The sequence below is a fragment of the Cryptotermes secundus genome, unplaced genomic scaffold (assembly GCF_002891405.2).
Source record: "Cryptotermes secundus unplaced genomic scaffold, Csec_1.0 scaffold215, whole genome shotgun sequence".
NCBI classification, from domain to species: domain Eukaryota; kingdom Metazoa; phylum Arthropoda; class Insecta; order Blattodea; family Kalotermitidae; genus Cryptotermes; species Cryptotermes secundus.
Genome location: NW_019743150.1, coordinates 1,458,244 through 1,473,084, shown reverse-complemented (window position 1 = coordinate 1,473,084; position 14,841 = coordinate 1,458,244). Strand labels below are relative to the sequence as shown.

At 45.1% G+C, this 14,841-nt stretch overlaps 1 protein-coding gene across 2 annotated transcripts in view; it reads right to left on the bottom strand.

The window, feature by feature from the left end:
• Window positions 1–14,841, bottom strand: part of LOC111873834 (C-terminal-binding protein) — a 96,402-nt gene that overhangs the window by 36,164 nt on the left and 45,397 nt on the right. The window contains exons 1-2 of one of the 2 annotated variants that reach the window (XM_023868841.2): window positions 6,173–6,310; window positions 4,987–5,277 (exon numbers count right to left, since the gene is read on the bottom strand). The exons of the other annotated variant lie outside the window; for it this stretch is intronic. The gene's annotated coding sequence lies outside the window, so the exon portion shown is untranslated. Of the gene's footprint in view, window positions 1–4,986; window positions 5,278–6,172; window positions 6,311–14,841 lie in introns of those variants that run through there. 2 annotated transcript variants of the gene reach the window in all.

The following is a 14,841-nucleotide window of genomic DNA, read 5'->3' as shown; positions in this document are numbered from 1 at the left end:
ACACTTATCCGAACCACATCTGTCACTAATTAATTCCGATAATCGGCGTTCTAGTATACTTTTCAAAATGCATTGATTAATTCACGAAAGTATGCAACCATAAAAAAAAAACACGTTTATTACAAATACTCCAGCGGAGTGTACTTTCTGACTCCCGTTCAGTACTCTCTCGAACACACCACAGTGGCCTGGCCTCCTACATCACTGCAACAGTTATGAGTGACATCACGGTAGACGTTACAATACAGCCTCCTGCCAGCGGCTCCAGCATCCATCCGTGTGCATTCACCTTGGCGTGCACAACCGGCTTAAGCTACCACCAACTCCAGGCCCTCGGCGCTGGGCTGACCATCACGTCCGCATCAGCTTTAGGGCCCACGCATATAGTATACAAGTGACTTTCCTTTGGTGCACGGGTTACTCTTCCACCGTGATGACGGAGGCGATACGTCCCTCCGAAACGGAAGCGGACTTCTACTGGATTATACGGTGTTACATCCAAGAAGATAAAACTCATATTCATCGTTACGTCAACCTCAAAATCAGCTATAAAGTTCCCTTGCGTAATTACAAAGGGGCCCCCACAGCAGCGACCCGGGTTCGGCCCCAGGTCATTTCATGTTGGATATCTGGTGGATAAAGTGGCACTGGGGCAGATATTCTGCGAATACTTCGGTTTCCCCTACCAATTCTCATACCACCACCAATCATCCTATCATACACGTTATGAAGTCTTGATAGTGAAAGCGTCGTTAAACAACAACACGCGGGGGACCGCGCATTCAAAAACTAACATGACCTTGGGTCGCTACTGATTCCAAACCCGCTCGAAGCATGTACACGTATGTATATCAGCGCGTTTCTCTTTTACTGCGTTGTCCTGTGTAGGCAGAGAAGAGGCCTTGTAGATGGTTCAATCCCCCCAACCACGGAGTTCTACCGATGGATCTTACGGATTCATTTTCACAGAGTTAATTCTGTATCGGACAGGGCAGAGGCCTGATCCGTGAAAAATCGAAACACAAATCACCATGATGCATGACCTGTTCCGATCCAATTGGCGTTTTTAACTTCTATTTCTATCGACTCGTTCTAGAGAGAGAACCATTTTATTCACATACGGTTTATGATCTAAACGCCTGTGTGCCTCTGTTTCGGTGGCCGCCGCTCTCTTTCCATTTAGTGTTACATTCAATTGTTCTTTCATTCAAGCTACAGAGGTTTGGTTTCTTTCATGATCTGTATCCAAGAATTTCATTTTAGCCTCTTCTACATCAATGGTCAACGTACGCTCTCCGCATACTCCCTTTCTCATCAGGAAGCTCTCTCTCCTCTACGTCATCATTCCCCCCCCCCCTTCTGACGCTGATGTTACTGTTTTCTTTCCCACCGAACGAGGTGGCACAGCGAAAACGCCGCTGACTCATACCCAGGAGGTGCTCGGTTCGAATATCAGCCCGGAACAGTCTATCCTTAAGTTTTCTTCCGTGATTTACATTTCGGTTTCCTGGGTCATGAGACTGGAGTCTTGATGAGTACCAGCGGACGAGCCCTAGTGGCTGCAGGAGTAGCGACAACTGCAGCTCGGCAGAGATCATGCGGCCGGAAGTTGAGTCCATATCCTAGCTTCCGGGACGAGATAGTGTTGGTACAGGCTCTGTACGGGGGAAGAAGTATCTCAAGCACTCATCCCTAGAATCGAGCCTTTCAGGAATCCCAAGGATTTGCCTTGTATTTCCAATTCTCCTTTAACAGCACTAACACTAGAATCACAAGTTAAAAATCCCTATGGCCGCATGGATAGAAGCAGGCGTATTTTCAGCCTGATTTCCTTATTTTTAAAAGATAAAGTAGGCTTACAAAATCGCCACGCTGTCTGTGTCTGCGCCCCCCCCCCCATTAACTTTAGAATACCTGAACCAATCTTCACGAAACTTGGAATGTATATCCCGGCACATGAGCCCATCTAAACGGCGTACTTCACAAATTCCTCCCACCAGTCCGTGTCTGTATGTGTATCCCCTTACCGCTGCTAGCCAACGGCTCGCTAAAAACGTTACTGCGGCAACTAATACAAGCAACAGAAGAACTAGTGAACGCGTTTTCTATACGGTCCATGTCGTATCAAAGGAAAGTAGGCGATTAATTCTTTCCAGGATGTCCTGTGATGACCCATGTGGACTGGAATATGGCAGAATAACGAAGAGAGCAGAAGGCAGTACATGAAAACTCTTCTATTATAACACCGGCCCTAACCTTCACGTAGATTCACTGGCGCGACGAAGGAGCTCATAACCGGTCCCTAATCTCAGCCACATGAATCCAGTTCACGCACTCAGATCCCTTTAGTATTATCATCCCTTCTAGGTCCACGTCGTTTTCACAAACGAAACTCCTCTTATCCTCTTCATGGACGTACAGCACTTTACATCTGGTGCGGAAGAAATACCCAAGACCGAATTCATGACGGTACAACCATCCACAGCAATCTGCCATAAAATAGCAGTTCACCTTCTTCTGGCGACCAAAATATGTCTGGCGACCAAACTTTCCGATCCCTGCCATCATACAAAGTGCGACATAGTCACAGAGGTACGACCGCAGAACACATAACTGGCCCACCCTGTACCCTGGATCTGGATGGGGTGTAGTTTGTTGAGGTACTATACTACAAACCGGAAGGTAGCGGGTTCGATTCCCGATAAGGTCACATATTCCTGGGCGTAAAAGGCGGCCGGAGAGTAAGGCCGGCTGTCTAGAAAACGTGGGAGCCTCGACGTCTCACAACCCTATGGGCCTCTACCGCCTGTTACAGGGACAGATTTGCCTTTTACCTTGAATAAGCCTACAACTACGGTAAGTATATTAAGACGTAACAACAAGATGCACGTCCCATGTTCCTGATGCTGCTTCATACCAGGTGTTATTTGAGTCGTCTCTATCTCTGTCCCGCGGGCGGCTGCTGCTACTGCTGCTCAGTGTATTGATTGTGTTGTAGGAAGGGCTAAAGCTGCCATGCTAGACTAGGCGAGGCTAGGCCAGGCCAGGGCCGAGCTCCCTACAAACAATGCAAATTGCTCAAGACTGATTGACTGCACGACTGTTCGGGATACCATCGTTTCGGAACTTACACTAAAGTATCCACATATTAGGGTCTTCGAAAACAAATTGTTTAGGAGAATACAAGGATTTAAGGCAGATGAACAGAAGGCACGAAAACGAGGAACTCCATAGCCGTGTCCAAGTCATTATCAATCAATCATTCATTCTTTCATTAATGGCTCTACAGACCTTTTTTGGGCCCCTGCCTCTTCTTCAGTTCCGTAATCATTTCTACTGTCAGTAGGACTCCGTGGATGGGGGATCAGCCCGTCGCAAGGCCGCTAAATGCACACAGCACAACGTAAACACAGAATAAACGCACATAGACAGTTCATGCCTTAGACCGCGCGGCCACTGTGATCAGCCATTAAATTATCAGGGGTAAACAAACCGAGAGGTATAACATGCTGGGCCATCAGCATGCAAAGAGATACGAAATGCACATAAAAGTTTAATCGATAAAATTTCAAGCGCAAACACATTTTGGTAGACCTAAGAGTAGATGGGAAAGAAACGTTTGGTTTACTTAAAGACGTTTTCAATTCTTCTACAGTGTCGGACTGTAGGCCAATGACTTGGAACAATGTGTAACGACACGGTCACAGCATCAGGGAAATCAAGAAACTCCTTGATCAGGCGAACCGATCTCGTGAAGGGGAAAGGGAAATCTTAACACGAAGTGTTCAAACATTTCGCCATGACGTTCGGTGGAGTGGACAGGTCTTAGATAATAGGTGTGTAAGGGTGTTAACTACATTCAACTGTCTATGCATCATCCAACAACCGACTTTTGTGAACATGGTAATGAACATTAGACATTTCATGACTACATTATGGAGTTACTTTCTTGGGGTGGGGTGAGACTGAGTCCACTTTGTACGTCGGCCACTATTTGGTCAACTGTACCAACCAGACCCGGATGATAAGATTATCATGAATGTGCAGGAGTCGGTGGAATAAGAATTGGCAGGGCAAACCTAAGCACAAGGAGAAAAACTTGCCCCAGTGCCGCTTTGTACAAAACAAATCCCATATGACCTGACCTGGGATCGAATCCGGACCGCCGCGGTGGGAAGCCGGCGAGCCGGCCTGAGCTACGGCACGGCCACATTATGTAGTTAAACAGAACGATTAAGAAACGCAATTTTCCACTAATTTGTTGGATTTATTATGCGTTCAAATTCCACAAATTCCATTCTACACTAAACAGTCTGACATAGTGACAACGCCAAATACATACATAAACAAATAAAAGCTCTTTATCAGCAGCTCCGCTCAGAAAACGCGCATTACATACTTCTTTTTATCTGTCAGAATTAACCCTTGACCAGAGATGTGTTGGCTGGTGTGAGTGCAATATTCCGGTGGTAAGCAATGTTCGGAGCGTGAGGGTACTGGTCAGACTGGCGTCTGTACGTTTCCCACTATTCATGCTTCGTAGGCTCTAAAAGATCCAGGCTCGATTCTTGCAATTCTGGAAAATTTTACATACGTTACCCAAGCCTCGCCTGAAAAAATTCTGGAACAGTACTTGTAATCTCCAACTCAGCATCCAGTCGTGTTTCTGTTCGCCAAAATATCACCTGCAGCTGGAAAACCGTCACCAAATAAACAAAAAATGGCTAGAAACGCAGCCGGCGTGATGATTCTAAACTATTTCTCGAAAAGTTTAGTGCACCTCTTTCATCACGAGAAACAATTTACATCGCTTGGATGCACGTGCATATTCTGGATATTTCGTAAAATAGAAAACGATGTCAGCCCAACGCCCAACCCCCAAGAGTCTTCACTGTAGTATTGGATTGCTCATCCGATATTCCAGCAGTATCCAACGTAAAATGACTACCCAGCAGATGAGAACGGTATCACTGAAGTGAAACTTACGGAAACAGAAGACTGGAAGTGGATGTAAGTGCCAGTCGGTCGGTTAAATTGCTGAGGGTCCTCGCCAGCACAGTCATTCTCGGCTACGGGTCTCTTCGAGATCTACAATCAAGGGTTTTTTCCTCTTCTAGACTCGTACGTGTTTAGAATTGGGGCCTCTTCCTCGACAATGTCAGGGCTCTACGTCTGTTGCATCGCCGTTTCGCTGTCACACCTGGTGCTGCAGGCCCTCGTCAGCAAAGCGATTCTTGATTCCGAGTCCCACGGGACTCCACTAACTCTGTCTGGAAGCTGCCGGATGAAGTGGTACATTTTATTTTGTGATTTACTCTACGACGCTGTTGGCACCTAGACTGCCTACATAGCGTCGAATGGGAGTCACAGATGAAATGAAAATAATTTGTAAGGAAGCGGTCCTGGCTTAATCGAGGCATCATCCCGGCATTTGTCTGGAGGGACTGAAGCAAACGACGAGAACCTCAGTCAAAAGAGCCGATGCCTCGGTCAAGTCTCGGACCGAGTACCTTCCGAATACAAAAGTCTAGAGCGCTACCACTATTCCAACAACATCGAAAGGATCGTGTCCACTTTTTTTTTCACTGGCTGTACAGCCCCCTTGGACCCTGGCCTTTGATTTACAGTTTCATGATCATTTTACAGACGGTAGGACTCCTTGGACGGGTGATCAGCTCGTCGCAAGGTCTCTACCTAAACAAAGGACAACACAAACATATACCAAACACCCATGCCTTATGTGGGATTCGAACCCACGATGAAGGCTTACGAGCGAGCGAAGACAGTACATGCCTCAGACCGCTCGGTTACCGCAACAGGCAGAAACGTGTCCAATTGGGGCCATTTACTATTAGGTTGCGCTACAAAACATTTTAGCCGCTGGATATATCTTTAAAAGCATCCCTTACCTCAACATCAATCTCATTTTCGTGCGCTACTTAAAAAAGAAACGAGGCTCTGGTGACGGAGTCATGACAACAAAGCTAATACATATACTACGAAACAATACTCGTACCAACCGATAAGTTAAGTGATTTTCTACTCTGAATCCTGATTAAAAAAACTATAATGAACATGTTTAGCAGTGTCAACTTTAATCCCAGCAATGTAACAACTTCTTCCCAAGTCAAACTACATATGTCATGACTCCGCCCTCAGCAGCACTAATTACCGAGAACACCAAATGATAATGATGCCATAGCGCCACGCTTCCGGAAATACAAAACACGCAATGCAAATAACAAAGGCAGTTACTAGATCACATTATGCTAGATCGTTAACGGTTTGCTCTCCAGTTCTTCAACAACAGTAACGTCACAGCATCACACCTTTCACGTTCCATGCAGCCATGCCCATAATCTCCACAGGAACTAGCTCTGTGCTAGTCCAACCCGAACGTTCAACACCGCTAATACTGACCTCTGCATTAAACACGATTCTAACCAGATCCATCTATCTTCCGTCCTCACAACCTATTTTCCTTAACTCTCTGGTACCAGAGGGAGCCAGGATAGCGTAGTCGGTATAGCGACTGGCTATGGGCTGGACGACCGAGAGGTCGGAGTTTGAGTCCCGGTAGGGTCAAGAATTTTCATTATCCAATCGTCCAAACCGGCTCTGGGGTCCACCCAACCTCCTATACAATGGTTGCCGGGGGCTCTTTCTCGGGTTAAGCTGCCGGAGCGTGAAGTTGACCACTCGCCTCCAACTAGTGCTGAGGTCAAGAAAATGTGGATCTATACATCCACTATCCCATAAGTCTTCATGGCACAAGGACAACTTTACCTTACCTCTGATACCAGAAACCAAGGGTGCAATACAATTTATACTAGAGTCCACCATCAGAGACGGCCCACAGCCAGTTTCATCCACCACCCACCCTCCCAACACATTTCCTTATGGTCTTCCTTAAATGACTTCTGGCAGCACAGCGAAGTCGTTAGATGAAGAAACAAATGGTTCACTGAGGTAAAAGGTAAAGTTGTCCCTGTGCTTAATTAATAAAGCACTATGCCATGATGACATATGGGGGGTGGAAGTATAGCTCCACTTTTCGGCATTAGATGGGATTGAGCGGTCAGCTTCACGCTTCAGCCGCTCTTTCCCCGGGAACCCATTAAAGAGGAGGCTAAGTGGGCCCCAGAGCCGGTCCGGACGTTGTGGAGAAGAGAAAAATCTCTTCCCCCCCCCCGGAAATCGAATCCCTGCCGTCAACACAGTAGCCCATCGCAATCACTCAGTCCTACTACGTTCAGCACAGCGCTCTTGCACAAGCGGTACAAATTCACGGGGCTAAAACACGGTGCAAAATGCACTGTGCGCATGGCCGTCTTAAAGATACCCTCGTGAGTCACTATAACATACTGCCGTCAATTTTGCAGCGAATGCACAGAAATATTCGGTCCTGACAACACTAAATGATTCATACAAACATATGCACTGAACAATTCTTGCTGCGGATACGTCCTTGAGCATTATACACAACTCCCACTGGTCGCGAAATACTATGGTTTAACTAAACCGGAAGGTCATTCATTTCCTTATTACACGCCTGACAGTAGGGCAACAGACCTACGCCAGTTCGTAACTTCGCAGGAACCTACCACTTCTCCAAAATGAATTTTAAAATTACCCTCCCATTTACGCCAAATTCTTCAGAATAGACTCTTATACGTCCATGTTTCTCACCCACACTTCACTCACGTCACATTCCCCTGTGCGCTCTAAGAGTCCTGTCAATCTAATGCATCAATTATAATCTTATTCTGTTGTTACGTAGCATGGCAAACTCCATGAAGCTTGCAGTTCGTCTAAACGTAAAAAAAAACCACCCCCCCCCCCCCACAGAAACTACACAGAGCCTCAACGACCACCCAGTTAATGTTACTTAGGGAAATAATGGTTATTTATTTTAAGAGTCATGCCAAAAGCATAAATATGCTGTGTGGTGAAAATTCAGAGCTTCTAAATGTCAAAAACAGGCGATGCATATAGTAACGACTGTGATTTAAAAGGTTAAATAACCAGCGATCGGGGCGAACTGTTTCTAAAAACAGCGTATAGGAGATGCATGGTTTCAAACAGATAGTTCAACCTTGGTTTACTAGGTGTCTGAGCTCTATGACAAAAATGCTACCTTTCACCTGACGGCATCTGTGGCTACCCGTCACAAGAAATTAAACACCGCCACAGAATGGGTTAAATGCGAAATGAGGCTCATGGCGGTTACCATGAACACTGCTGTCTTCTGGAATGTGACGCTTTGTACTGGCACTTCGGAGGCACATTCTGCTTCCATCTTCAGGATCGATGACTACATATACCGGAATACACGGCGTCACATCCCACAAGACAGTATCTTCAGAATTAACATACATAACTGAACTCACACAAGAACATTTTAAAAGTCGAAACCAAACGCAATGACCAACACTCATTTCTTTCTGATGACGTTGCAAACGCGTAAGATACAGGAAGCAAGGCAGAGTGAGACAGTACTGTAACCGGGAACAAGTACACACACAAGTTTTCCTTGCTGTGAACTCGGCGATGTTCGCTCCCTGGCGACGACGAGTGAAGGGGAAATTGAGGACGTCTTCGGTCGGAAGTTTGGATTATGTAATGCTGTACTCCTCGAAGTTGCTCCCCCGTCCGACGAACTTCTGGCCGACTATTATACTAAGTTGTTGTGTTCGCAAAGTTGCCAGAAGTGACAGACATCGGGGTGGGGGGAAAAACTGTTTTCAACTAATCGAGGGGAAAGTTCTAAAGGGTAAAGCGGTCACAACTGATATACCTTGTCAGAACTATACATTCTACTCCAATCTGACAGACTTGAAAGGATAAAGTAAAGCTGTTTGTTGTTCGGCTTACGCGCGAAGTCACGAGGCCATGAATCCGGTGTATAACTCCACGGACGAGAATCAATTTAAGAGTGGGCACCTTCATATTTCAGCACAGAACATCTTCCCGTGGGGCACGCGGTTTAGTAGTTGGTTGAGGCACTATGCTACAAGCCGGAAGGTCGCGGGTTCGAGTCCCTTCAATATCACTGGATTTTTCAATTGAGCTAATCCTTCCAGCCGAACTATGTCCCTGGGGACGACTCAGCCTCTAACAGAAATTAGTACCAGGAACCTTCCTCGGGGTAAAAGGCTGCCGGCGCGTAAGGCTGACCTCACTGCCAACTATGAGCCGACTGTCTAGAAAATGTGGGAGCCTCAACATCTCACAACCCTATGGGCCTCCACGGCCTGTTACAGGGATAGCTTTACTTATATGTTTGTTCGTGGCATATCAAGAAACCTTAAAATTAAAACACACAGACAGATGATTGTTGAAGTGCGGATAACATATGAATCAAAATAAGAAGTTAAGTCACAGGAGGATGGAGAAAATCACATAAAGAGTAGCTTCACGATAACGATATGGTGATTACATTCAAAGAGTATGGGTTGGAAGGAATATAGCATGTGCGGGGGAAAGAGATGCTTCTATAAGTGTATCATCCGGGAACTTTAGTAACAGCCTTGAAGAGCCGAGCCATAGCTCTAGCGGTTAGTCGCTGGCTTCCCACCGCTGCGGCCCGGGTTCGATCCCGGGTCTGGTCAAGTGGGATTTGTGGTGGACAAAGTGGCGCTGGGGCAGGTTTTCTCCTAGTACATTCGGTTTCCCCTGCCAATCTTCATTCCACCAATTGCTCCACAATCACCCTCACACATCATCTGGGGCTGGTACAATAGGCCAGAAGTGCCCGCAGTACAAGGGACTTAGTCCCGCCCCACTAGCAATAAAAAAACAGCCTTGAAGACCAACACATTGGTGAGAGGATAATATTAATGCAGACCTTACAGAAATATGGCGAGGGTGTGAAATGGATTCAATTACCCAAGAATACATTCCATGACAGTTTAACACGACAATGAGCCTTTTGGTTCCATACGAGGGAAGGAATTTCTTAAACATCTGGTAGCTAACAACTTGTGAAGGGAATCGTTGCGCAGTCAGTGGGCTACCTTCTTCCTCGGACCGTTACACTCATGAGAACATATTTCAAACCCATTACCTAAGAGACATGGGAGAGTTATGAGCCATTTCGTATGTTGCGAAGAGTAAAATTATAAAGGCCTACCAAGATTTCAACCAAGGCCGTCACCACACGAAAACACGCACTACCACGTCCCTGTAATGGTCACTCAACAGCAGAGATTCTCAACATCAAAGTGGCCTGTAGCTAAATAACTTACGGAGCATCACATAATGCATTACACATTTACACTTGCAATTGGTGAGAAAATCTCTTGTAAAGCGGTAACAAGAAAAACCAACGAGGACAGAATATAAATAAAGATTTTAGAAAAGCAAGACACGGCGAAATGTGGCACAGCTCAGATATTTCAGAATTAGAGCAACAAATCAAAACCTGATTCAGGAAGAAATAACGAGGAGACTGAATTCTGGTAATGCCTGCTGCCATTCAGTCCAGAACGTTTGTCTTCTCGTCCGCTGTCTAAAACCATAAAAATTAGAATATACAAAACTATATTTTTACCTGTGGTTCTGTACGAGTGTGAAATGTGGTCTCCGACATTAAGGGAGGAACACAGAGTGAGGGTGTTGAGGGTAATATCTGGATTGATGAGAGATTAAGTGACAGGAGGTTGGAGAAAACTACATAATGAGGAGCTTCATAACTTGTATTCTTTGTCAAGTATAATTAGAATGATCAAGAAAAGCAGAATGAGATTGGCAGGGAATGTAGCACAAATGGGGAAGATGATGACCATATAGGATACTGGTGTGAAAGCCAGAAGGAAAGAAACCGCTAGGAAGACCAAGATGTAGGTAGGTGGACAATATTAAAATGGATCTTGGAAAGACAGGATGGGATGGTATGGACTCGATCATTCTGGCTAAGAACAGGACCCACTGGAGGGCTCTTGTGAACACGGTTATGAACCTTTGGGTTCCATAAAATGCTGGGAGCTTCTAGAGTTGCTGCACAATTGGCGGCTTCTCAAGAAGGGCTCAATTCCACGAGGGTGGGAGACATGGCGATGGGTGGCGGATGGAACTAGATGTGACGGGCTCTGACATCAACGCTATTCATTACCTTCATTACCAAAGAATGGGTAAGTGAGGAGATTACCTGCCCTACATCCAAACACCGCTGAGTAAGTTCAATGGAAATCAGTCTACTGGTTCAAGAGTTAATAAAACCAAAGAAGACATCTGTCATACGACCTATATTGAAGGCTTGCGCACAATTCATTGTTAACGGTTACATGCCGCAAGAAACCAACAGGAAGGTACGAAGTCGTGCACTTCGGTAGAAACGTGCTATGTTCCACAGGAACCTGCGGTCTCCACGTTCCTTCCAGAATACATGGCGTCTCAGCCCAGAAAATATACGCCGCTGTGAGAACTTCAAACTTCATGCAAGATCATATAAATCTCTGGAAAGCCCCGTCACGTTCCTGTGTCAAATGGTAGAACTTCACTGCATGCGAAAAGCGGGGAAGGATAACCGAAACAAAGAAGGATCATTAAGCTGACCTTGGGTGGTATGTGAATGACTAATAACGAATGGTTCATATTCATCGACAGATTCGTCATGAAATTCGCTCGGGTATAAAATTACCACCTGTCTATCTTCTAAGATACAACTCAACTACTCATGGCTAACAGAGATACTACCTAAAGCTGGAATCAGACACGACTGCGCATGGTTTATGATACGCCGAGCGACTGCTATCACCTTAACTCGTCATACCACTATAATGCCAAGAATACAGTACTAATTTATCTGCTCCGTGGCCTGTAGTCAGGAAGCAAACTATACCGACAGAGCGACCGCCGCTTGTCGGCGAAGTTAGTGGCAACTTCAGCGGATAGAGGATGTCGCGTGGTCAGCTCGACGGATCCCCACGGCCGTTAATCTCGGTCTTCTAGACCGGAGCCGCTATTTCCTTGAAACAGCTCCTCAATTATCATCAGGAGGCTGGGTGCACCTCGTTCCAAACACATTACTTATCAGAAAATCTGGCAGGGCCGGGAATCGAACCCCAAGACCTCTGGATCTGTAGCCAGGAACTCTGTCCACTAGACCATAGAGGCGGTCCCTAATTTATCTACACATACTTTCATTGCTGTTATCTCACTACCTATTACTGTGGCATCCTTTTAATCTGTTCGTCTCCAACATTTCGCACTGTAAGAACATCGCACGCTCCAACAGCGAAGACTGTCAACTTAGACAAAGCGTCGTGTACCGACAGCAAAGTCGAACCAGTGTTGATTGGGTCAGATATCATCACGCTACAACGGCGCAACTATTTTCCGCCAATTGTTTATATTTTTAGTATAGCACCATTCAGTATACGAACCACGTTTTGTGTTGGAACTTTATGGAGTATGAAACTTCAAGAGAATATTGTTTTCTCTACTTCAAGACACAAGAATTTCTGCAGCCACACGGCATTCAGATTCTATACAGTAGTTAACACATCCGAGGTAAGTACAATTAGTTTCTTATCTTTGCTGACCAGTTCACGGCTCTGCGCTTCACGGCCACCGGTGCACCGCTGAATGCGAGGCACATATGAATTTTGCCGGTGAATCAATAAGCCTGATTACGGATAACGTTCGGAATTTTGGAAAGTTGTTAACTTTGTGAACCGCTTGACGGCATTATGTTTCACGGCGAGCAGTGCGGTTTGATTTGTCAGCATTGGTCGGCAGTTACCCGTGAACCGGCCAACAAAGGTAATAACATCTCTGCACGATGCAGATATATAATACAGACATAACAGTTTAAAATTACTTTACCCACTGTACAGTTCCTTCGTTAATATTCAACTGAAAATGAATACCCTCCTTTTTAAAAGCATATTACGTTGCATCTAAAACAGTATTAATTTCTGGTGGTTTAACATTAAACTTCTCGAGTCTGAAAAGTACAAACAACTAATTAGAAATTCTGAAGTTGTTTTACTTTTCACGTACATAAAGTTCTTACTGGAGGCAATTTTGTCCGAAGATAGGTCAGTAAGCAATGCACTATTCCGTTCGTAGTAAGGCCATCACGCTTCTAAATTATGCTGGTGCAATTTAAAGGAAAGTAGGTGACTTATTTTTCAACTCCCTATTCACTGAATCAATTTCGAAAACTCATACAAAGTCAGTATAAAGCTCCCTCCTCTTCCCCAACTAGTAAACAGTTAACAGTGGTAAAGCAATAGACTTAAAAGTGCCTTACCCTGAAACCAACTTATAATTACAGACTCTCTAACCTGCTTGTAATCCGTCATTTAGTCTAGCACAATGCAAATAGCAGAGCATTGTGAGGAAGACATCCAAAGTAATCAACTTAATGGTGAGGTACCATCGTTGGATAGTTGACAGTTCTTAACTTGGTCACGACTTTCGTTCCTTTTAAGGATCCCAAACGTTCATTACCGTTCCAAAAACTGTGACTGGACTTTAAACTGAGTTGGCTCAATCTATCTCGATATCCCCAAACTTCTCAGACATCTAGTTCCAAACTGTCCTCTTACCAATGCTTACGCTTTCCATGTGGTATCTGAACTCATAATTTCGCAATCAAAAAATGTGTATGAAGTTCCTGTTTATTCCACGCGCGCTGCACGTCCAGCTCAACTCCAAGCTGCAATGCTCCTCATTATGTAAAATCGTGTTTTCTTCTGTTAAGTCCAAATCATGATGCAAAACGTTCTAAGCACTCCGCTCAAAAACTGTCTGAGATATAGTAAAGAGTGAAAGTCAGAGTTACTTTATGACTGACGATTTAACGCCAATCAGTATGTCTTGGCGCCAAGCCCCCTGAGGATCACGACCAGATATTTTAAGCTGAACTCTTGCGGTCATAGTCCTTATGTAACATCCTCTCTGGCGACAGAATGGGTTTGTCTCTCATGAATTACTCTTAGACAATTTCTTCTAAATACATAAAAACTCAGTCTGTACATCACAGGAAACACATTACGTCTCCGCTACAAAGACCAACCGGTTGATGATGTTTAGGGAAATAGTCGCTGTTTATTGTGACAACCATATGGAACACACAAATACGCTGTGGGCAGAATGCAGAGTTTTAGTATGTTACAGCAGAGGTACATACAGTAACCAATGGGCTTTAGAGAATGAACATTTAGGGTCTATTCTTCATTGAACACCAAATATTTACCACTGTGTAGGAACAACAAAATATCTGTGAAATCAGAAACATATGATAACACAGGATGGCTAGGCCAGTACAATGACTAAACAATGGTTGGAAGACCCGGGAATCGGCGTTCAATTCCCAGCAAAGATATCTTCTTTTCGTCACTGTGTCCTGACTCGCTCTGAGGTACACTAAGCCTCCTGTCCAAGAGGTACTGGGGAGCCTTTCTTCCTGGGACAAAACGGCCAGAACGTGAAGCTGGCAATTCATCTCAACCTCATTTGGAGCTGGAAATGCGTGGAGTTATGCGTCCATTCCCCCATACGTCTTCAGGCCGTGGTGCTTAATTACGCACATAACATAAGGCCAACTTTTGCCTTGAATATTTTACAATGACTGCTAACAGCCTCCTGCCCTACGCCCAAAGTATAGAACCACTCCCTGTCGGCTGCTTTCAGCATTTTCCAACAACATATTCACTCTCAATTCTTTCCACATCGCGAGGCCGTCGTCTTGTATAATCTGAATGCCGTGGTGTTAAGGCGCTTATACAGGACGTTCCAGAGCAATGCTGCATTTTTCTCTCACCCTACATTTATTAGATGGTAACAGCAGCGAACTGCCGGTCACGGTAGCCGAGCGGTCTAAGGCATGTA